The following is a 24835-nucleotide window of genomic DNA, read 5'->3' as shown; positions in this document are numbered from 1 at the left end:
CTAGCCAAAGGTCATACTCCATCCAAGTGGTTTATCAGAGATCAGACATCCCAGCTGAAAGAGCCTCAGAGAAGGAGAGAGCCCAGCCGAGGCGCCTGAGACAGACAGGCAGAGAAACAACGCCGGAGAGCCCCAGACAGGAGACAGGTTGGGGTGTGAAGGTAGGCAGAGAGAGGCTTGGATAGAGAAGAAGAGAGAGGCTTGGATAGAGAAGTAGAGAGAGGCATGGATAGAGAAGTAGAGAGAGGCTTGGATAGAGAGGCAGAGAGAGGCTTGGATAGAGAGGTAGAGAGAGGCTTGGATAGAGAAGAAGAGAGAGGCATGGATAGAGAAGTAGAGAGAGGCTTGGATAGAGAGGCAGAGAGAGGCTTGGATAGAGAGGTAGAGAGAGGCTTGGATAGAGAAGTAGAGAGAGGCTTGGATAGAGAAGAAGAGAGAGGCATGGATAGAGAGGTAGAGAGAGGCTTGGATAGAGAGGTAGAGAGAGGCTTGGATAGAGAAGTAGAGAGAGGCTTGGATAGAGAGGTAGAGAGAGGCTTGGATAGAGAAGTAGAGAGAGGCTTGGATAGAGAAGAAGAGAGAGGCATGGATAGAGAAGTAAAGAGAGGCTTGGATAGAGAGGCAGAGAGAGGCTTGGATAGAGAGGTAGAAAGAGGCTTGGATAGAGAGGTAGAGAGAGGCTTGGATAGAGAAGTAGAGAGAGGCTTGGATAGAGAAGTAGAGAGAGGCTTGGATAGAGGTAGAGAGAGGCTTGGATAGAGAGGTAGAGAGAGGCTTGGATAGAGAGGTAGAGAGAGGCTTGGATAGAGAAGTAGAAAGAGGCTTGGATAGAGAAGTAGAGAGAGGCTTGGATAGAGAAGTAGAGAGAGGCTTGGATAGAGAAGTAGAAAGAGGCTTGGATAGAGAGGTAGAGAGAGGCTTGGATAGAGAAGTAGAGAGAGGCTTGGATAGAGAAGTAGAGAGAGGCTTGGATAGAGAGGTAGAGAGAGGCTTGGATAGAGAGGTAGAGAGAGGCTTGGATAGAGGTAGAGAGAGGCTTGGATAGAGAGGTAGAGAGAGGCTTGGATAGAGAGGTAGAGAGAGGCTTGGATAGAGAGGTAGAGAGAGGCTTGGATAGAGAAGTAGAGAGAGGCTTGGATAGAGAGGTAGAGAGAGGCTTGGATAGAGAGGTAGAGAGAGGCTTGGATAGAGGTAGAGAGAGGCTTGGATAGAGAGGTAGAGAGAGGCTTGGATAGAGAGGTAGAGAGAGGCTTGGATAGAGAGGTAGAGAGAGGCTTGGATAGAGAGGTAGAGAGAGGCTTGGATAGAGAAGTAGAGAGAGGCTTGGATAGAGAGGTAGAGAGAGGCTTGGATAGAGGTAGAGAGAGGCTTGGATAGAGAGGTAGAGAGAGGCTTGGATAGAGAGGTGGAGAGAGAGATGCTTGGATAGGGAGGTGGAAAGAGAGAGGCTTGGATAGAGAGGTGGAGAGAGAGAGGCTTGGATAGAGAGGTAAAGAGAGAGAGGGGCTTGGATAGGGAGGTGGAAAGAGAGAGGCTTGGATAGAGGTAGAGAGAGGCTTGGATAGAGAGGTAGAGAGAGGCTTGGATAGAGGTAGAGAGAGGCTTGGATAGAGAGGTAGAGAGAGGCTTGGATAGAGAGGTGGAGAGAGAGAGGCTTGGATAGGGAGGTGGAAAGAGAGAGGCTTGGATAGGGAGGTGGAAAGAGAGAGGCTTGGATAGGGAGGTAAAGAGAGAGGGGCTTGGATAGGGAGGTAAAGAGAGAGAGAGGCTTGGGGAGGCATAAAGGGCACGCAGACAGACATGCAGGACAGAGCTGGAAGTCAGATGGCGAAGTAATGGAATCCGGGTGAGAGACTGACAGGTTGATTTGTCAGGAGGGAGAGGCTGCCCACGGCTGAATTAAACACACACACTCTCTTTCACACACTGACACACACACAGACGTGTACACACACTCACACTCGTATGCTCCCACTCCCACACACACATACTTAAACACCACATTCAGTGCATTTGGAAAGTATTCAGACACCTTGACTTTTACCACATTGTTACGTTACAGCCTTATTCTAAAATGGATTTTCCTCATTATCTACACACAATAGCCCATAATGACGAAGAAAAAACAGGTTTTTAGAAATGTTTGCAAATGTATAAAAAAAGATATGCAAAAATACCTTATTTACATAAGTATTCAGACCCTTTGCTATGAGACTCAAATTGAACTCAGGTGCATCCTGTTTCCAATGATCATCCTTGAGATGTTTCTACAACTTGATTGGAGTCCACCTGTGGTAAATTCAATTGAATGGACATGATTTGGAAAGGCACACACCTGTCTATATAAGGTCCCACAGTTGACAGTGCCTGTTAGAGCAAAAACCAAGCTATGAGGTTGAAGGAATTGTCCGTAGAGCTTCGAGACAGGATTGTGTCGAGGCACAGATCTGGGGAAGGGTACCAAAACATTTCTGCAGTATTGAAGGGGAAACACAGTGGCCATCATTCTTAAATGGAAGAAGTTTGGAACCACAAAGACTCTTCCTAGCGCTGGCCGCCCAGCCAAACTGAATAATCAGGGGGAGAAGGACCTTGGTCAGGGAGGTGACCAAGAACCTGATGATCACTCTGACAGAGCTCTAGAGTTCCTCTGTGGAGATGGGAGAACCTTCCAGAAGAACAACCATCTCTGCAGCACTCCACCTATCAGGCCTTTATGGTAGAGTGGCCAGACGGAAGCCACTCCTCAGTAAAAGGCACATGACAGCCCGCTTGGAGTTTTCCCAAAATGCACCTAAAGGACTCTCAGACCATGAGAAACAAGATTCTCTGGTCTGATGAATCCAAGATTGAACTATTTTGCCTGAATGCAAAACATAACGTCTGTGGGGAAACCTGACACCATCCCTACGGTGAAGTATGGTGGTGGCAGCATCATTCTGTGGGGATGTTTTTCAGCTGCAGGGACTGGGAGACTAGTCAGGATCGAGGGAAAGATTAATGGAGCAAAGTACAGAGAGATCCTTGATGAAAACCTGCTTCAGAGCACTCAGCACCTCAGACTGGGGCGAAGGTTCACCTTCCAACATGACAACAACCCTAAGCACACAGGCAAGACAACACAGGAGTGGGTTCGGGACAAGTCTTATGAATGTCCTTGAGAGGCCCATCGATAGCCCGGACTTGAACATCTCTGGAGAAACCTGAAAAATAGCTGTGCTGTGACGCTCCCCATCCAACCTGACAGAGCTTGAGAGGATCTGCAGAGAAGAATGGGAGAAACTCCCCAAATACAGGTGTACCAAGCTTGTAGCATCATACCCAAGAAGACTCGGGGCTGTAATCGCTGCTAAAGGAGCTTCAACAAAGTACTGATTAAAGGTTCTGAGTACTTATTTATATGAGATATTTCCGTTTCTTATTTTTTATAAATTTTATAAAAACCTGTTTTTAATTTGTCGATTGATAGATAGATTGTAGATTGATGAGGGGAAAATACTATTGAATCCATTTTAAAATAAGTCTTAACGTAACAAAATTTGAAAATAGGCAAGGGGTCTGAATACTTTCCGAATGCTCTGTATGCACATACACGCGTAACACACACACAGAAGTGTGCACACACACACATATAACACACACAGAAGTGTGCACACACACACACACACACACATAACACACACAGAAGTGTGCACACACACATACACACACAGGAGTGTGCACACACACACACATAACACACACACAGGAGTGTGCACACACACACACACATAACACACACACAGGAGTGTGCAAACACACACATAACACACACACAGGAGTGTGCAAACACACACATAACACACACACAGGAATGTGCACACACACACACATAACACACACACAGGAGTGTGCAAACACACACATAACACACACACAGGAGTGTGCACACACACAGATAACACACACACAGTGTGCACACACACACATAACACACACAAAGAAGTGTACACACACACACAGCTACATCTTCAATGAAAGACTGTTACGCTAGCTACATCTTCAATGAAAGACTGTTACGCTAGCTACATCTTCAATGAAAGACTGTTACGCTAGCTACATCTTCAATGAAAGACTGTTACGCTAGCTACATCTTCAATGAAAGACTGTTACGCTAGCTACATCTTCAATGAAAGACTGTTACGCTAGCTACATCTTCAATGAAAGACTGTTACGCTAGCTACATCTTCAATGAAAGACTGTTACGCTAGCTACATCTTCAATGAAAGACTGTTACGCTAGCTACATCTTCAATGAAAGACTGTTATGCTAGCTACATCTTCAATGAAAGACTGTTACGCTAGCTACATCTTCAATGAAAGACTGTTACGCTAGCTACATCTTCGATGCTGTCCGCTCTCTTGGAAGGTATATTTGTTTTGACGAATCGTAAGTGAACTTTTGAAGAGTTTCTACTTCCCAAAACGAGGGAATATTACAAACACAAAGCAATACAAACGTTCATAAAGTTTAGCCAGGTAGATATTAATAATGTATGCCGGTTGAAGGTAAACAAATAAAGAAGAAATATTTCAAAATATAAGGGTCAGGATGGAAAACAATGGATAAAATAAAGGTTACATATTTCTTTTTTTATGAAATAAAAAAGCGTGTCTTATTTTCCAACAGCGGAAGAATATCCACATCAAAGGAAGAAAGATGTGAGATCATATGAAGATGAAATCATAGGTCGTCCGTATCGGCATGGCGATGAGAAAGCGTCCTAGTGACCTCGGAAAGCATGCCTTTTCAGAACTCTGTTAAAGAGAAAGACGGAGAGAATGAGAAAATGAAAGACTGAGTGGGATGAGTAACATGGAGAGCTAATGAGTAATAAAGAAACAGTATACCACACACATTAAATAAATACTATACCGTCTACTGTGCTGTATACTGTGATGTATACTGTGCTGTATACTGTGCTGTATACTGTGCTGTATACTGTGTCATCTACAGTACTGTATACTGTGCTGTATACTGTGATGTATACTATATTGTCTACTGTACAGTATACTGTGCTGCATACTGTGATGTATACTGTGCTGTATAAAGTGATGTATACTATATTGTCTACTGTACAGTATACTGTGCTGTATAATGTGCTGTATACTGTGATGTATACTATATTGTCTACTGTACATTATACTGTGCTGTATACTGTGCTGTGTACTGTGCTGTATAATGTGCTGTATACTGTGTTGTATACGTGCTGTATAATGTGTTGTATACTATATTGTCTACTGTACAGTATACTGTGCTGTAAACTGTGATGTATACTGTGCTGTATACTGTGTTGTATACTGTGATGTATACTGTGATGTATACTATATTGTCTACTGTACATTATACTGTGCTGTATACTGTGCTGTGTACTGTGCTGTATAATGTGCTGTATACTGTGTTGTATACGTGCTGTATAATGTGTTGTATACTATATTGTCTACTGTACAGTATACTGTGCTGTAAACTGTGATGTATACTGTGCTGTATACTGTGTTGTATACTGTGTTGTATACTGTGATGTATACTGTGCTGTATACTGCGATGTATACTGTGCTGTATACTGTGCTGTATACTGTGATGTATACTGTGTTGTATACTGTGCTGTATACTGTGTTGTATACTGTGATGTATACTGTGATGTATACTGTGCTGTATACTGTGTTGTATACTGTGATGTATACTGTGCTGTATACTGTGTTGTATACTGTGATGTATACTGTGCTGTATACTGTGTTGTATACTGTGTTGTATACTGTGATGTATACTGTGTTGTATAATGTGCTGTATACTGTGTTGTATACTGTGCTGTATACTGTGTTGTATACTGTGATGTATACTGTGTTGTATACTGTGTTGTATACTGTGCTGTATACTGTGCTGTATACTGTGCTGTATACTGTGTTGTACACTGTGTTGTACACTGTGCTGTATACTGTGTTGTATACTGTGCTGTATACTGGGTTGTGTACTGTGCGGTCTACTGTGTTGTATACTGTGATGTATACTATATTGTCTACTGTGTTGTATACTGTAATGTCTACTGTACTGTCTACTGTGTTGTTTACTGTACTGTATACTACGGTGTATACTATATCGTCTACTATACTGTATACTGTAATGTGTACTGTCTACTGTGTTGTGTACTGTACTGTCTACTGTGCTGTCTACTGTGCTGTATACTGTAATATATACTGTGATGTATACTGTGCTGTATATGTGTTGTATACTGTGATGTATACTGTGATGTATACTGTGCTGTATACTGTGTTGTATACTGTGATGTATACTGTGCTGTATACTGTGTTGTATACTGTGTTGTATACTGTGATGTATACTGTGTTGTATAATGTGCTGTATACTGTGTTGTATACTGTGCTGTATACTGTGTTGTATACTGTGATGTATACTGTACTGTCTACTGTGTTGTATACTGTGTTGTATACTGTGTTGTATACTGTGTTGTATACTGTGTTGTATACTGTGCTGTATACTGTGTTGTATACTGTGCTGTATACTGTGCTGTATACTGTGCTGTATACTGTGTTGTATACTGTGTTGTACACTGTGTTGTACACTGTGCTGTATACTGTGTTGTATACTGTGCTGTATACTGGGTTGTGTACTGTGCGGTCTACTGTGTTGTATACTGTAATGTCTACTGTACTGTCTACTGTGGTGTATACTGTACTGTATACTGTCTTGTATACTATATTGTCTACTATAGTGTCTACTGTGCTGTATACTGTGTTGTATACTGTACTGTCTACTGTGTTGTTTACTGTACTGTATACTACGGTGTATACTATATCGTCTACTATACTGTATACTGTAATGTGTACTGTCTACTGTGTTGTGTACTGTACTGTCTACTGTGCTGTCTACTGTGCTGTATACTGTAATATATACTGTGATGTATACTGTGCTGTATATGTGTTGTAAACTGTGATGTATACTGTGATGTGTACTATATTGTCTACTGTGTTGTATACTGTGCTGTATACTGTGATGTATACTGTGCTGTAAATGTGATGTAAACTGTGATGTATACTATATCGTCTACTATATTGTCTACTGTGCTGTATATGTGATGTAAACTGTGATGTATACTGTGATGTATACTGTGCTGTATATGTGATATAAACTGTGATGTATACTGTGATGTATACTATATCGTCTACTGTGTTGTATACTGTGCTGTATACTGTGATGTATACTGTGTTGTATACTGTGATGTGTGATGTATACTGTGTTATATACTGTGTTGTACACTGTGATGTATACTGTGATGTATACTGTGCTGTATACTGGGATGTATACTGTGATGTATACTGTGTTGTATATTGTGCTGTATACTGTGCTCTATACTGTACTGTATACTGTGATGTATACTATATTGTCTACTGTGTTATATACTGTTTTGTATACTGTGAAGTATTCTGTGATGTATACTATATCGTCTACTGTGTTGTATACTGTGATGTATACTGTGATGTATATTGTGCTGTATACTGTGCTCTATACTGTACTGTATACTGTGATGTATACTACATTGTCTACTGTACTGTATACTGTGATGCATACTGTACAGACTACTGTGCTTCATACTGTGTCGTATACTGTACTGTATACTGTACTGTCTATTGTACTGTATACTGTACTGTATACTGTGTTGTGTACTGTACTTTATAATGTACTGTATCCTGTACTGTCTACTGTACTGTATACTGTACTGTCTACTGTACTGTATACTGTACTGTCTACTGTGTTGTGTACTGTACTGTATACTGTACTGTATCCTGTACTGTATACTGTGCTGTCTACTGTGTTGTATACTGTACTGTATACTGTGCTGTATACTGTACTGTATACTGTGTTGTATACTGTACTGTATACTGTACTGTCTACTGTGATGTCTACTGTGCTGTATACTGTGTTGTCTACTGTGTTGTATACTGTACTGTCTACTGTGTTGTATACTGTACTGTCTACTGTGCTGTCTACTGTGCTGTATACTGTACTGTATACTGTACTGTCTACTGTGTTGTATACTGTACTGTCTACTGTGCTGTCTACTGTGCTGTCTACTGTGCTGTCTACTGTGTTGTATACTGTACTGTATACTGTGATGTATACTGTATACTGCTGTATACTGTACTGTATACTGTATACTGTACTGTATACTGTGCTGTCTACTGTGCTGTCTACTGTACTGTCTACTGTGTTGTATACTGTACTGTCTACTGTGCTGTCTACTGTGCTGTCTACTGTGCTGTCTACTGTGCTGTATACTGTACTGTATACTGCTGTATACTGTGCACAGCATACAGTTAAAGTCAAAGCTACTTTTATGAATACAACCCATTCTCATCACCCAAGACATATACCTAATTATGTATACATGTGGCTCTGCACACGAGTCACTAGTCAAACGAGTCACAACTTTTCATTCAAATCTTCACGTTCTGGACTAACGCAGAGAAACAAGGATAAATAACCGCTGGTCGACTCCATAATATCAGTCCTACTGTGGTGACAAGCTTGTGACTCTCTGCCATACAGTATAAATCATCTATGAACCGAGGGTTGAGAAAGCAGCCAAAGCAGAGGGAGGGAGAGTCAGAGGGAGGGAGAGTCAGAGGGGAGGGGAGGAGGGAGGAAATTAAGGATTCGTCACGATTTCGCTGGAGAAGTTGATTAGGCCGTGAATCCACCTCTAATTCCATTTGCTCTAATGAATATGCCGTTTCAATCAGAGCTGCTCAAATAATCAGCCTGCCGGTCGGAGAGAGGACAGGGAGAGGCTGAGGAGCGTGGTTCACAGCGATGCCGGGGAAAATAAAGTCACCACAATTACACATCCCACTCTATGCAGGGAAAGCACCGATCAGCATGTTAATAATGTTATACACATACAGTACACACAAGTACACACATACATGTATACTGGCAAACACAAGCACATTCATGTAATCACACAGGTTAGCATGTATGCATGTCTGAAAGGCAGACTTTACTCAGGTAATATCAAGGGAAGAAGAGGATACGGGGACCGACAGTGACTTACTGTAAAATCAATGACACATTGAGATGATGTCACTTTGTTGGAAGTACGCTACAAGGAGGCCAGCACTGATGTTGAGGGATTCTAGTCTGAACCTGTAGATTACACTTCAACTGATGTTGAGGGGATTCTAGTCTGAACCTGTAGATTACACTTCAACTGATGTTGAGGGAACTGTAGTCCCAGTGACCTGCTCACCCCTCCGAGATTCCCAAAGATTGGAAAGCGGCCGCGGTCATCCACCTCTTCAAAGGGGGAGACACTCTAGACCCAAACTGTTACAGACCTCTATCCATCCTGCCCTGCCTTTCTAAGTCTTCGAAAGCCAAGTGAACAAACAGATCACCGACCATTTCAACACTCCTTCCTTGGCCTCCAACTGCTCTTAAATGCTAGTAAAACGAAATGCATGCTCTTCAACCGATCGCTGCTCGCACCCGCCCTCTGCTCGCACCCACCCTCTGCTCGCACCCACCCTCTGCTCGCACCCACCCTCTGCTCGCACCCGCCCGCCTATCATCACTACTCTGACTTAGAATATGTGGACAACTATAAACACCTAGGTGTCTGACTAGACTGTAAACTCTCCTTCCAGACTCACATTAAGCATCTCCAATCCAAAGTTAAATCTAGAATCGGCTTCCTATTTCGCAACAAAGCCTCCTTCACTCATGCTGCCAAACATACCCTCGTAAAATTGACTATCCTGCCGATCCTCGACTTCGGCGATGTCATTTACAAAATAGCCTCCAACACTCTACTCAGCAAATTGGATGCAGTCTATCACAGTGCCATCCGTTTTGTCCCCAAAGCCCCATATACTACCCACCACTGCGACCTGTATGCTCTCGTTGGCAGGTCCTCGCTACATATTCGTCGCCAAACCCACTGGCTCCAGGTCATCTATAAGTATTTGCTAGGTAAAGCTCCATCTTATCTCAGCTCACTGGTCACGATAACAACACCCACCCGTAGCATGCGCTCCAGCAGGTATATTTCACTGGTCATCCCCAAAGCCAACACCTCGTTTGGCCGCCTTTCCTTCCAGTTCTCTGCTGCCAATGACTGGAACGAATTGCAAAAATCACTGAAGCTGGAGAGTTATATCTCCCTCTCTAACTTTAACCGTCAGCTGTCAGAGCAGCTTACCGATGGCTGCAGCTGTACACAGCCCATCTGTAAATAGCCCATCCAACCAACTACCTACCTCATCCCCATATTTGTTTTTGTTTTTTTGCTCTTTTGCACACCAGTATTTCTACTTGCACATCCTCATCTGCACATATATCACTCCAGTGTTAATTGCTAAATTGTAATTACTTCGCCACTATTGGCCTATTTATTTCCTTACCTCCTTACTTCATTTGCACACACTGTATACAGATTGTTCTATTGTGTTATTGACTGTATGTTTGTTTATTCCATGTGTAACTCTGTGTTGTTGTTTAATGTCGTACTGCTTTGCTCTATCTTGACCAGGTCGCAGTTGTAAATGAGAACCTGTTCTCAAGTGGCCTACCTGGTTAAATAAAGGTGAAATAAAAAAATACAAAAATGATAAACAAATTCTACCAAGCTCTATTATAATATCCACCCTGACCCAGGTCCCTCGGGGGGAAGATGGAAACATTTCTCCTCTCTACTGGGGCTGCTCTGTGTGTGTGTGTGTGTGTGTGTGTGTGTGTGTGTGTGTGTGTGTGTGTGTGTGTGTGTGTGTGTGTGTGTGTGTGTGTGTGTGTGTGTGTGTGTGTGTGTGTGTGTGTGTGTGTGTGTGTGTGTGTGTGTGTGTGTGTGTGTGCGTGTGTGTGTACAGTGCTAATGGAACTGTCTGGGGCAGGGATGGAGCATTAGGCTGATAGATGGGGCTGCTCTATAGCTAATTAACCCAGACACACACAAAGACAGAAAGACCAATTGTAAAACAATCTGACGGAGAAGGGCGGACATGCGTCAGGATTAAGGGTGAGGGGAGAGACCGTTACACGCACACAGTTACACACACACACACACACACACACACACACACACACACACACACACACACACACACACACACACACACACACACACACACACACACAGAGAGTTGTTGGGCTGTATGCTGCTGCAACACACAGTGGCTGGTCAGAGTTGATGATGGTTATTAGGCAGGAAATGAAGACTCAACTCAAACCGCTAACTGAAACAGAGGACATGTTTATGTGTCGCACATTTCCACCATCTTGTCACCTCCCCTTTTAAACTGTGTTACAGGTGTAGATGAGGAGCTACAGTAACAGACTGTATCCAAGGAGAAAAATGACATCACCAGTTGTCCTCCTGCCTAATGAGAAGCACTGCACGACACTCAGTTCCCATCCCAGCACGCCAATCTGCACCGTAGCACCCCAATCTGCCACTTAGTCAAGCCCAGGGTTAGTCAAGCCCTATGGAGTGTGTGTGTGTGTGTGTGTGTGTGTGTGTGTGTGTGTGTGTGTGTGTGTGTGTGTGTGTGTGTGTGTGTGTGTGTGTGTGTGTGTGTGTGTGTGTGTGTGTGTGTGTGTGCGTGCGTGCGTGCGTGTGTGTGGGGGTGTGTGCGTGGGTGTGCGTGTTTGAGAGAGAGAGAGAGAGAGAGAGAGAGAGAGAGAGAGTGCGTGAGTCCTGTGTGTGTTCCTGCATTAATTCACGTTGCTGAGGTGATTCTGAGAGATGTGGGTAGCTATAATCTCTATGTAAATGCCTCAAATACCCTCAGCACAAACAAATAAAGGATATATCAAAGAAAATAAAAACAATCGCCTCATTCTGTCAAAGTTCATCCTTCACTCCTGACCCAGGATCCCAACAGAGGTTTTCATTGCTTCTAAACAACATTACTATTCTTGACTGTATGGAGAGGAGAGCTGGATGGATAGAGGGAGAGGAGGAGAAAAACAGAAAGAACAGGGATGGGGGAAAGAGGTGGGAGAGAGGAGGAAGACGGGTGGAAACAGGGAGGATAGAATAGTAAAGAGAGATAAAGGGGGGTAGGGGGAGAGAGGGATGAGAGAGAGGAATTGTTCCCCAACTTGGCTCCAGCCAACTTAATCAATCCTGGATAACATCCACCTCTCCTCAAGCCTGCAGCGATTCCTCACCCCTGATTACAGCCTCACACATACGTCTGGCTGGCATCCAGACCTGGCCAATCAAATTACCAGCACCTTCCAACACAGGGTACTAGATAACAAGGTGAACTAATTAAAAGAGAAAGACATACAGTAAAGTAGAAATAAAATATGAAAACCTTCAATTTATAGACCATGAAAGTGAAATGGAATATTCATCAATTTATGATATTGACATGCTAGTACCACAACCTGCAGTGCACTCAGCGTGGTGATGGTAACAAACATTTCATCAACAGGTGTGGGTGCCAGTGGCTAGGTACTGTGACTATATACTTAGAATGAGTTAAACAGTCAAAGTGGCAAGTTTAGATGTTGATAGGGCAGGTCCTTTTTCCTTTCCTTTCCTTTCCTTTCCTTTCCTTTCCTTTCCTTTCCTTTCCCTTCCTTTCCTTTCCTTTCCCTTCCTTAGTCCTCATTCCCAAAGAGCTATTGGTGAGGTAGTATGTCGTTACAGAGCTCTGCCAGCTGTAGGCCAACTCAGATGTGTGAGTTCATGGGTGTTTGGAACTGTGTCAAGGTAATATTGTTATTGTCAAACTGTTTAGGAAAACAACTATTTTTTATCATTTTTTTGGTATACTAAATAATGTATCTGGTTTCAGTTCTCTCATCACCTGCACTGTAAATTAAATACCACCTATTTTTGTGCCTGATCTTCTGACTGACACAACTGTTGCTGCTCCAACCTACTAGGCTACCGGGTGCCTGTGCGTGTGCGCCTGTGCGCGTATGCGTGTGTGCGCACGTGTGCGTGTGTGTGTGTGAGACAGGTGAGACAGGTGAGGCAGCTGTGGTGCCTGGGCAATAAAGTTTGAATATCTTTGTCAATATGACCCGACCCCGCTCTACTTTTTTTACCAAGGATCACTGTAGAGACTTCCTTATTTGAAAGAAAAACAGCACACATACATGCAATATATATAAACTCCATGACACCTAAAAATACAATGAATGAATACATACATTTATTTATGGTTGTCTCAACTGACATGAATCATCTGACATAGATTGGTATACTATGTCAAAGTCAATTGGACACACCTGTCATAGAAGCATCATGTCAGATCTACATTCAAATTCCTCCTCCGTACACGTCGATGAACCTGTCTGAGCCCATGGCTTTATGAAGGAACATTTTATGTCAAAATCCATAAATGAATTTGTGTAATGAAGCATATGTGTAACTGTATGATGCGAAGGTCTTGAGTTAAAACATTCTACTGCAATGGTTTAATAGGTAAGAGCTATGGAAACAACCTGAGTCTACAGATCCCTTGTGTGTATTCTAGATTGTACAACCCAGAGTGAAGGGTTTCGAAAGAATGAAGTGTCTGATTTTATGTGTTGATTTCGCTTACTTTAATAGAATAACCTCCTTTTAAAATAAGCTATAATCTAATGCGTACCTTAAAAATGTATCGATAATTATCGTAAGAGGAGGGAATGTGAAGAAAAGTTTTTAGTTTGTGCTTTTCTAATAAACAATTCGACTGGGTTCATGCAAGTGACTGATTGATCGTGCCTGGGAGGAATGAGTATAAGCAATGTGGCAGTACGCCCAGAACATTGTTTTGAGAACCGAAAAGTGTCTCAGTTTCAAGGTCTCAGCTGAACCAAACGTTAATGATGAAATAATTATGAATAATGAATAAGCTAAATCATGCAAATATAACTTGTCTGTGCAGTATATAAGAGAACTAACGGAACCCCAAAATTTGATCATATTACTCCAGTGCTAGCCTCCCTACACTGGCTTCCTGTTAAGGCAAGGGCTGATTTCAAGGTTTTACTGCTAACCTGCAAAGCATTACATGGGCTTGCTCCTACCTATCTTTCCGATTTGGTCCTGTCGTACATACCTACACGTACGCTACGGTCACAAGACGCAGGCCTCCTAATTGTCCCTCAAATTTCTAAGCAAACAGCTGGAGATAGGGCTTTCTCCTATAGAGCTCCATTTTTATGGAATGGTCTGCCTACCCATGTGAGAGACGCAGACTCGGCCTCAACCTTTAAGTCTTTACTGAAGACTCATCTCTTCAGTAGGTCATATGATTCAGTGTAGTCTGGCCCAGGAGTGTGAAGGTGAACGGAAAGGCTCTGGAGCAACGAACCGCCCTTGCTGTCTCTGCCTGGCCGGTTCCCCTCTCTCCACTGGGAGTCTCTGCCTCTAACCCTATTACAGGGGCTGAGTCACTGGCTTACTGGTGCTCTTCCATGCCGTCCCTAGGAGGGATGCGTCACTTGAGTGGGTTGAGTCGCTGACGTGATCTTCCTGTTTGGGTTGGCACCCCCCCTTGGGTTGTGCCGTGGCGGAGATCTTTGTGGTCTATACTCGGCCTTGTCTCAGGATGGTAAGTTGGTGGTTGAAGGTATCCCTCTAGTGGTGTGGGGGCTGTGCTTTGACAAAGTGGGTGGGGTTATATCCTGCCTGTTTGGCCCTGTCCAGGGGTATCATTGGATGGGGCCTCCAGTATTTATGCTGCAGTAGTTTATGTGTCGGGGGGCTAGGGTCAGTCTGTTATATCTGGAGTACTTCTCCTGTCTTATCCGGTGTCCTGTGTGAATTTAAGTATGCTCTCTCTAATTCTCTCTTTCTCTCTTTCTTTCTTTCTCTCTCTCGGAGGACCTGAGCCCTAGGACCATGCCTCAGGACTACCTGGCATGATGACTCCTTGCTGTCCCCAGTCCACCTGGCCGTGCTGCTGCTCCAGTTTCAACTGTTCTGCCTGCGGCTATGGAACCCTGACCTGTTCACCAGACGTGCTGTTTTCAACTCTCTAGAGGACAGCAGGAGCGGTAGAGATACTTTCAATGATCGGCTATGAAAAGCCAACTGACATTTACTCCTGAGGTGCTGACTTGTTGCACCCTTAACAACTACTGTGATTATTATTATTTGACCATGCTGGTCATTTATGAACATTTGAACATCTTGGCCATGTTCTGCTATAATCTCCACCCGGCACAGCCAGAAGAGGACTGGCCACCCCTCATAGCCTGGTTCCTCCCTAGGTTTCTTCCTAAGTTTTGGCCTTTCTAGGGAGTTTTTCCTAGACCTGCATTGCTTGCTGTTTGGGGTTTTAGGCTGGGTTTCTGTACAGCACTTTGAGATATCAGCTGATGTAAGAAGGGCTATAAAAATACATTTGATTTGATTTGATTGTCAAGATGTGATTTGGTGTGAGAGGTTCTGGACCTAATAGATCATTCAGATATTCAGTAGTTAAGGGCCTACTATTTAAAATCGCCATGACTTCATAGAGAAAAGTACGCAGAGAAGCGCTGTTGAGTCTTCTGTCTGACTGATCAAGAACGGATGTTAAGACACTTCGTATAGTGCAGATTTGCCTTTCCTAAACACCGCCCATGTGACTTGAAGATGGGGTGTTCATGATAAACTCGCATCCAAGTCCCTTCAGTCGTTCTTGATCCATTTCTTTCAAGGCGTCCACAAACTCGTGTTTTGCGCCAATGAAGTTGCTGCCTTGATCACATCTGATTTTACGAACATTACCATGTATGGCAATGAATGAACGCAGGGCATTGATAAAGGCATCGGTGGTTAAGTCATCAAGCATTTCAATGTGAACTGCTCGAGAGCCCATGCAAGTGAGTAGGAGCCCATAACGCTTTAACTCTCTTCTTCCGTCCTTGGCATAGAAAGGTCCAAAGCAGTCCATCCCGCAGTATGTGAAGGGAGGCGTGGTCTCCATGCGTTCCTTTGGAAGATCTGCCATCCTTTGCCCTTCTGTACATCTTCTGAATTTCCTGCATTTCACACATTTGTAGATGTGAGAGGAAACTGCATTGCTGCATCCTAGGATACATATACCGTTGGATCGCAGCTCATTGATCGTCATTCTACGCCCTTGGTGTCGTACTCTTTCATGATAGTGCTTGACGAACAGGATTGCAGGATGCTTCACATGGGAATGAAGAGTTGCATGAGCCAAGCGACCTCCCACCCTGAGGATACCTTGCTCATCCAGAAATGGACTCAATTTATGCAACTTGCTTGCTTTATCTTTGGTCTTGATGTCTTTCTGGTGCCTAAGGTTGTGTATCTCATGGGAGAAGGCTGCTTCTTGAACCATCTTTATAATGGTGAGCTCTGCCTCAATCCTTTCTTCTATGCTTGTAGCTTCACTGGACCTCAGTTTTAAGACTATGGCTTCCTTGACACGTCGTTTGAGACTAGCAATAGCTTTAACCACTCTTGCCCAGTGAGAGAACTTGTGAAGGTGATCTAGTAATGATCTTTCTTCCTTTGTCTGGGTATCATGGATCAGGGATTTCTGCAGGTCTGGGTCATTGTCTGAGATCTCTCCCACCTTGACTTGTCCTTCGGGAAGTTCTTCTTGCCAAAGAAAGTCTGGACCTGTGAACCAGTTGGAAGCCATGAGCTGTTCTGATGTGAGACCTCTGGAAGCGTGATCCGCAGGATTCTCTTCAGAGGTTTGTTCGGGATCTGTGCTTTGCTTAATGCGTTGAATGCAGTTAGGTACAAAGATGTGGAATCTTCTGGCTTCATTGTTGATGTAGCCAAGAACTACAGTTGAGTCTGTCCAGAAGTATTCCTGTAGACCTTGTATCTCTAGCTCCTTTTTGAGCATGTCACTTGTTCGAACAGCTACCACCGCTGCTGAAAGTTCCAGTCGTGGTATGGTCGTAACCTTGGAAGGGGCGACTCTTGACTTCCCCATAACTAGGGAGCAATGAACTTCTCCTGCTGTGCTGATTGTTCTGAGGTATGAGCACTCTCCATAACCTGAGGTACTAGCGTCGGAGAAGTGATGGAGCTCATAACTCTGCACCTCCTTGAAACTTGATGGCAAGTAGGCTCGTTGGATCCTTAATTCAGACAAGTTTTGTAGACCTTGGAGCCAGAATTCCCACTGGGAACGTAGGTCATCTGGAAGGGGGTCATCCCAGTCGATCTTGTCACGACACATCTGCTGCAAGATCTGCTTCCCTGCCAGGACATATACAGAGGCTACTGTAGACAACACTCCTCTTCTTGTGAGTGGGCTCTCTTTGACAACTACTCTAAACTGGAACTTGTCTGATGCAACACACCACAGTACACCAAGTTCTCTCTCCATGTGTTATTCACCCAGAGCCATATCCAGGTCTTTGGCACGTTCTATGCTGCAAGGGTCCCTTGCTTCTTTCACCAGCTGGGTCGCTTCAGCTTCAGACGATATGCTCGTCAACCCATCATCAACATAAAAGTTCCTTTCTATAAACTGGATAGACTTCTTGCTGAAGCTTCCTCGTAAGATGTTTGAGACCATAGTTGGCGCAACCAGGAGATGAAGCTGCGCCGAACAAGTGGACTTTCATACGATACACTGAGGGTTGAGACTCTAGATCTCTGTTCTCTCACCAAAGGAAGCGCAGTTAACTTCACTAGGGTAGGGGGCAGCATTCGGAATTTTGGATGAATAGCATGCCCAAATTAAACTGCCTGCTACTCGGGCCCAGATGATATGATATGCACATAACTAGATTTGGATAGAAAACACTCTAAAGTTTCCAAAACTGTTAAAATAGTGTATGTGAGTATAACAGAACTGATTTGACAGGCAAAAACCTGAGAAAAATCCATTCAGGAAGTAGGTTTTTTTGTTGGTTTTGAAGTTTTCTATTCAATGCCATTACAGTATCCATTGACTTAGGACTCAAATTGCAGTTCCTATGCTCTCCACTAGATGTCAACAGTCTTTAGAAATTGTTTCAGGCTTGTATTCTGAAAAATGAGGAAGTAAGAGCAGTCTGAATGAGTGGAGTGTCACAGAGCTTTTTCATGCGCGGGACCGAGAGTGTGCCTTTCTTGTTTACCTTTTATATTGACGACGTTATTGTCCGGTTGAAATATTATCGATTATTTAGGCTAAAAACAACCTGAGGATTGAATATAAACATTGTTTGACATGTTTCTATGAACTTTACGTATACAATTTGGATTTCTTGTCTGCCTGTTTTGACTGCGTTTGAGCCTGTGGATTACTGAAGAAAACGCGCAAACAAAACTGAGGTTTTTGGATATAAAGAGACTTTATCGAACAAAAGGAACATTTATTGAGTAAATGAATGTCTGCTGAGTGCAACCATATGAAGATCATCAAAGGTAAGGGATTCATTTTATCTCTATTTCTTACTTGTGTAACTCTTCTACTTGGCTGGTTACTGTTTGTAATGATTTGTCTGGTGGGCTATGTTCTCAAATAATGGTAAGGTATGCTTTCGCCGTAAAGCATTTTTAAAATCTGACACCGTGGTTGGATTCACAAGAAGTTAATCTTTAAACCTATGTAAAATATGTTTTGTTTTCTGAATTTGTATAATGAGTATTTCTGTATTTGAATTTGGCGCCCTGCAGTTTCACTGGCTGTTGAAGAGGTGGGACTCACGTACCCTAGAGAAGTTAATCTTTGGGTTCTGCTTTCACATGAAACTGGTGGAACATGCACTCTACGTCACACATGATTGCGACTGGACCCTTACGAAAACGGCAAAAGACACCCAGCAATGTGTTTGTCAACTCTGGACCGGTAAGGAGATGGTCATTCAAGGACGTCTCTCGAAAATTCGCTGAAACAGCTGAAGCACAATTTATTCTCTTGAACAAACTTCTGTCGCTCTGCGGTGGGCTTATCCAAGAACTTCCAACATTTGTGGAGACTGTGACCTGACTTCTCACAGAAGATACAACTAGTAACAATATCTTTCTCATCAGAGTTAGTTGCTTTGAACCCTTGGCGTCTTAGGTTTTCCATCTTCACTTGGTTTCAAAGCATGAAGGGATGTTACAGGGTTGCAAGCGAGGTCTATGACCTTTCTATTCCATCTTGAAGTTAGCCAATCTGGAAGTTTAGCGAGGATCTTTTGGTTTTCATTACAGTCATTAAGCACCTCCAGGCCCTTATTCTGAGACATAGCAGCCTCACAGCTGCGAAGAAAGTCTACAAGGTCTCTAAGTTCAAGACTGTCCTTGGATCCTATCTTAGGCCATGCATTATGCTTATCTCTGAAGGACTTGGCAACGAAGAATTTGTTTCCGTACCTTTCTTCAAGAATGGTCCACGCAGCATGGTAGGCTGACTCTGTTCCTAACAGAAAGTAACTTCGATGGCTTTCTTGGCAAGCCCATTAACATATTTTCTTAAGTAGTATATCTTCTCAGTTGCTGGTATGTTCTTCCTGTCTATCAGAGTCTGAAAGAGACCTTCCAGTCAGTGAACGAGAGTGGTTCTCCATTGAATGTTACTGGTTCTGGTATGGGGAGGCGGCTTTCACTGATGGATTCTGCTAGTAACCTGACCACGGTCTTGGTGCCATCTTCTTGTTGTGTGCTTGTCACAACATGTTGTGGTGAGAGAGTGTGAAATGAGCCACTTCTGTGCATGACTTCTTTCACAGATTTGCAGTTAGAGAGTAGTTCTCTCTTCTCGTCCTCTGAGTTTTCATCTTGCTCATACACTTGCATCTGCGCCTTGGCAGCATTTAGTTTCTTGAGCACTTCTAGGCGCTCTAGCTCTCCACACATATCTCAAAAGTTACCTATAAACTTTGCCAAAACATTTCAAACTACTTTTGTAATACAACTTTAGGTATGTTTTAACGTAAATCATCGATAAAATTGAAGCCGGTATGATCTGTGTTCAATACAAGAGGAAAACAAACTGTAGCTAGCTTTCAGGTCACGCGCCTCTAACAAACAGTACACTTCACTGAAGCCTCTTTCTGAACAGTGTTACTTCTTCATTTCTCAAAGGAAAAACCTCAACCAATTTCTAAAGACTGTTGACATCCAGTGGACGCGGTAGGAACAGCAAGAAGGTCCCTTAGAAATCTGATTCCCAATGAAAACCCATTGAAAAGAGAGTGGCCTCAAAAAAAGAAATCTGAATGGCTTGTCCTCTGGGTTTTGCCTGCCAAATAAGTTCTGTTATAGTCACAGACATGATTCAAACAGTTTTAGAAACTTCAGAGTGTTTTCTATCCAATACTAATAATAATATGCATATATTAGCATCTCGGACTGAGTAGGAGGCAGTTTACTCTGGGCACGCTTTTCATCCAAACGTGAAAATGCTGCCCCCTTTCCTAGAGAAGTTAAATGACACCTTACAGTCTTGATAATAGACCTTGTGACTGCTTCACAAGTATCAACTCTGCGGCGTATATCATTGTCGGGAATGTCGATTTGACACAAACTTACATAGGCAAGGTTTAGCTCTGTAGAGGTATGGCTAATCTTGTTTAAGAGGTCTTTCTAGTAGGTCTTCAGAGCAACAGCCTGTCAGTAACTGTTTTGCCTCCTTTACCAGAGCCTTCCAGTTCTCATAGCTGACCCTGAAACGATGTTCAAGCTGTCTCCACTTTTCATCGCGCAGTTCTCTGCCTTTTTCAGTTAACCTGATGACCCTCTCACCTCTTCATGGCTCTTGTTGTGATGTCTCATTAGCAGCCTCTGTATCATCATTCGCTGGCAGCCGTGACTCCACAAGAGTCTGGGTCTCTTCCTGCTGCTCTGTTTGTTCTGATGAAGGCTTGAAGTTCGCGAGGTGTCGCTGCAGCTGCTCAACTTGACCCATCCCATCTTTATCACCTTTAGTGAAACTACCTCTTTCTGACATTCTAGGTAAGGTTTGGACAAGTGAGTAGGTAATTTATACTCCAATTCACTGTAATTTAAACCTTAGTACATGGTATAAACATGTATAATGCTTGTAACAAAGGCTTGAACAAACACCTTACCAAACAATTACACTATTAACTTACAGTTGAAAATAGAATGAATAGGTGTACGCTGACCCTTAATGTTTGTAACTACATATATATATATATATATTTTTTTTTTTTTGTAAGTATCAAATTCTATTTTTCCAGGAATGCACATACCAGCGATACATTAAGATAGAAAGAGGAAATGCATAATACCAGCGTCTTGATGGAATACACAATTATCTCCAGTCCTTACGAATTGTAATCTTAAAGTCTCTTATTAGCTGTTCACAAGGCTAGGACCACCTTCAAACACCTCGACTTGTACTTGCGTGTCTGACTTTCCTGTTAGCCTTGACCTCATGTTGCTTCACGAAGCTTCCTTATGTTTAGATTTTCTTCTTAGGTTGCAGGTAGGTACAAAACTCTTATCTGGCAGATGACAGGGCCTACCAGGATTTGGGAATCTTGTAGACGTTTTACAGCTGGGTGAGATTCTTCTTTCTCTCTTGCTCGTGAAGAGCACTGAGTTCTCACTGTAGCTTCCTCCAGTAACCACGAGCACAACCATTCCTGGATTTTAACTGGTGGCTTTATTCTGTAGTTTTAGTCAGAATTATCACCTTCCGTGAGAACTACAAAGTAAATGAAAATACAGTTAAGCACACTCTTACAACCTTCTTGTCTTACGAGTGACTTATTAGCTTGATATAACTCTGAAGTGCTTACATACATAAACAGTTTAGCTGGAGCTATAACAGTATCAGATTAAACACATGAATAAAGGAAAAATACCTCATTGGCTGCTTATTACAGAAGGGAGGAAATCAAAAACTTCACAACTAGACTGTTGTGATGTGGTTGTCACTGAGCAGCAGATAAGGTGGTTCCAATGATACAGCTGGATGGAACACAACAGATTTTTAAACACAGAGACAAACAGGCAGAATAGAGCAGAGCAGAGCAGAGTAGAACAGTCCTCCAGTATACAGAATAAACACGAGAAGGAGGGAGAGTGAGCACGAGAGGGAGATGGAGAAAGAGAGAGAGCAGGAGAAAGAGAAGGTAAGGGCAGCAGAAAAATAGGAAAGTTCTGTATATGGTTTTACCTCGAACCCTCTATGAACCCTTTGTCTTCCAAAGAGGGTTCCTCCGATCAAAACGGTTCCTGGTAGAACGCTATCCCTCCACAAAGAACCCTTTTGGAACCCTTTTTTTTCGAATAGTGTTTTTTTTCTTCACATAAACTATCAGCATTTTAGCAAGCAGGAAACAGTGGAGCGATTTCTGCATATTGCACCTTTAACATTCTGTCATTAACAGCACATGTTCAACTTCATAAAGAACATGTTTTTCCATCTCAAGAAGTTAAATACAAAGAAAATACTACAGTAAGTGCATATTAAGTGCCAACTAAAATAACAAGGTTGATCATAATACGGTTGAGCGTAACAGGGTTGACGATTTCATAATACGGTTGAGCGTAACAGGGTTGACGATTTCATAATACGGTTGAGCGTAACAGGGTTGACGATTTCATAATACGGTTGAGCGTAACAGGGTTGACGATTTCATAATACGGTTGAGCGTAACAGGGTTGACGATTTCATAATACGGTTGAGCGTAACAGGGTTGACGATTTCATAATACGGTTGAGCGTAACAGGGTTGACGATTTCATAATACGGTTGAGCGTAACAGGGTTGACGATTTCATAATACGGTTGAGCGTAACAGGGTTGACGATTTCATAATACGGTTGAGCGTAACAGGGTTGACGATTTCATAATACGGTTGAGCGTAACAGGGTTGACGATTTCATAATACGGTTGAGCGTAACAGGGTTGACGATTTCATAATACGGTTGAGCGTAACAGGGTTGACGATTTCATAATACGGTTGAGCGTAACAGGGTTGACGATTTCTTCTTCCAGTAAATCGCCCATAAATCCCCTTGTGACAGGGGGAATGGAAGATTGTTGTGTGCAACAGGGAGCGGCAATTGAATGAAATTGCCTGTCTATCTATGGGTAACATGGTTGACATGTTATGCTCGACCAGCTCAATTTTCTCCACAAAATTCCAGAAAATGGCAAACATAGCAGAACCAGCTCATCTGCTTTTACACTATGATTTTACCATTCCATGTTCAACGTGTCTTTAGAGAATATTTAAAAAGGAATAGTTTCACCAAATTTAAACAAGAGTTCAGTTCACGTAACAGGGTTGACCTTAAAATGAGGGACAGATGTAAAAGATTCACTAATCACATGAAATAAATAATCATCTTGTCACGTTCTGACCATAGTTCGTGTGTGTTGTGCTTGTTTTAGTGTTGGTCAGGACGTGAGCTAGGTGGGCATTCTATGTTGTGTGTCTAGTTTGTCTGTTTCTATGTTTGGCCTAATATGGTTCTCAATCAGAGGCAGATGTTTTGTGTTGTCTCTGATTGGGAATCATATATACAGTGGGGCAAAAAAGTATTTAGTCAGCCACCAATTGTGCAAGTTCTCCCACTTAAAAATATGAGAGAGGCCTGTAATTTTCATCATAGGTACACTTCAACTATGACAGACAAAATGAGACAAAAAAATACAGAAAATCACATTGTAGGATTTTTTATGAATTTATTTGCAAATTATGGTGGAAAATAAGTATTTGGTCAATAACAAAAGTTTATCTCAATACTTTGTTATATACCCTTTGTTGGCAATGACAGAGGTCAAACGTTTTCTGTAAGTCTTCACAAGGTTTTCACACACTGTTGCTGGTATTTTGGCCCATTCCTCCATGCAGATCTCCTCTAGAGCAGTGATGTTTTGGGGCTGTTGCTGGGCAACACGGACTTTCAACTCCCTCCAAAGATTTTCTATGGGGTTGAGATCTGGAGACTGGCTAGGCCACTCCAGGACCTTGAAATGCTTCTTACGAAGCCACTCCTTCGTTGCCCGGGCGGTGTGTTTGGGATCATTGTCATGCTGAAAGACCCAGCCACGTTTCATCTTCAATGCCCTTGCTGATGGAAGGAGGTTTTCACTCAAAATCTCACGATACATGGCCCCATTCATTCTTTCCTTTACACGGATCAGTCGTCCTGGTCCCTTTGCAGAAAAACAGCCCCAAAGCATGATGTTTCCACCCCCATGCTTCACAGTAGGTATGGTGTTCTTTGGATGCAACTCAGCATTCTTTGTCCTCCAAACACGACGAGTTGAGTTTTTACCAAAAAGTTATATTTTGGTTTCATCTGACCATCTGACATTCTCCCAATCTTCTTCTGGATCATCCAAATGCTCTCTAGCAAACTTCAGACGGGCCTGGACATGTACTGGCTTAAGCAGGGGGACACGTCTGGCACTGCAGGATTTGAGTCCCTGGCGGCGTAGTGTGTTACTGATGGTAGGCTTTGTTACTTTGGTCCCAGCTCTCTGCAGGTCATTCACTAGGTCCCCCGTGTGGTTCTGGGATTTTTGCTCACCGTTCTTGTGATCATTTTGACCCCACGGGGTGAGATCTTGCGTGGAGCCCCAGATCGAGGGAGATTATCAGTGGTCTTGTATGTCTTCCATTTCCTAATAATTGCTCCCACAGTTGATTTCTTCAAACCAAGCTGCTTACCTATTGCAGATTCAGTCTTCCCAGCCTGGTGCAGGTCTACAATTTTGTTTCTGGTGTCCTTTGACAGCTCTTTGGTCTTGGCCATAGTGGAGTTTGGAGTGTGACTGTTTGAGGTTGTGGACAGGTGTCTTTTATACTGATAACAAGTTCAAACAGGTGCCATTAATACAGGTAATGAGTGGAGGACAGAGGAGCCTCTTAAAGAAGAAGTTACAGGTCTGTGAGAGCCAGAAA

The 24835-nt window shown here is 42.9% G+C and overlaps 1 protein-coding gene across 1 annotated transcript in view; it reads right to left on the bottom strand.

Annotated features, from left to right (window-relative positions):
• Positions 1-24835, bottom strand: part of LOC120032326 (metabotropic glutamate receptor 8-like) — a 253034-nt gene that overhangs the window by 157429 nt on the left and 70770 nt on the right. The gene's annotated exons all lie outside the window — the stretch shown is intronic.

This window comes from Salvelinus namaycush, chromosome 38, assembly GCF_016432855.1.
Source record: "Salvelinus namaycush isolate Seneca chromosome 38, SaNama_1.0, whole genome shotgun sequence".
NCBI lineage: Eukaryota > Metazoa > Chordata > Actinopteri > Salmoniformes > Salmonidae > Salvelinus > Salvelinus namaycush.
This window is presented reverse-complemented; position numbering and strand designations above follow the sequence as displayed.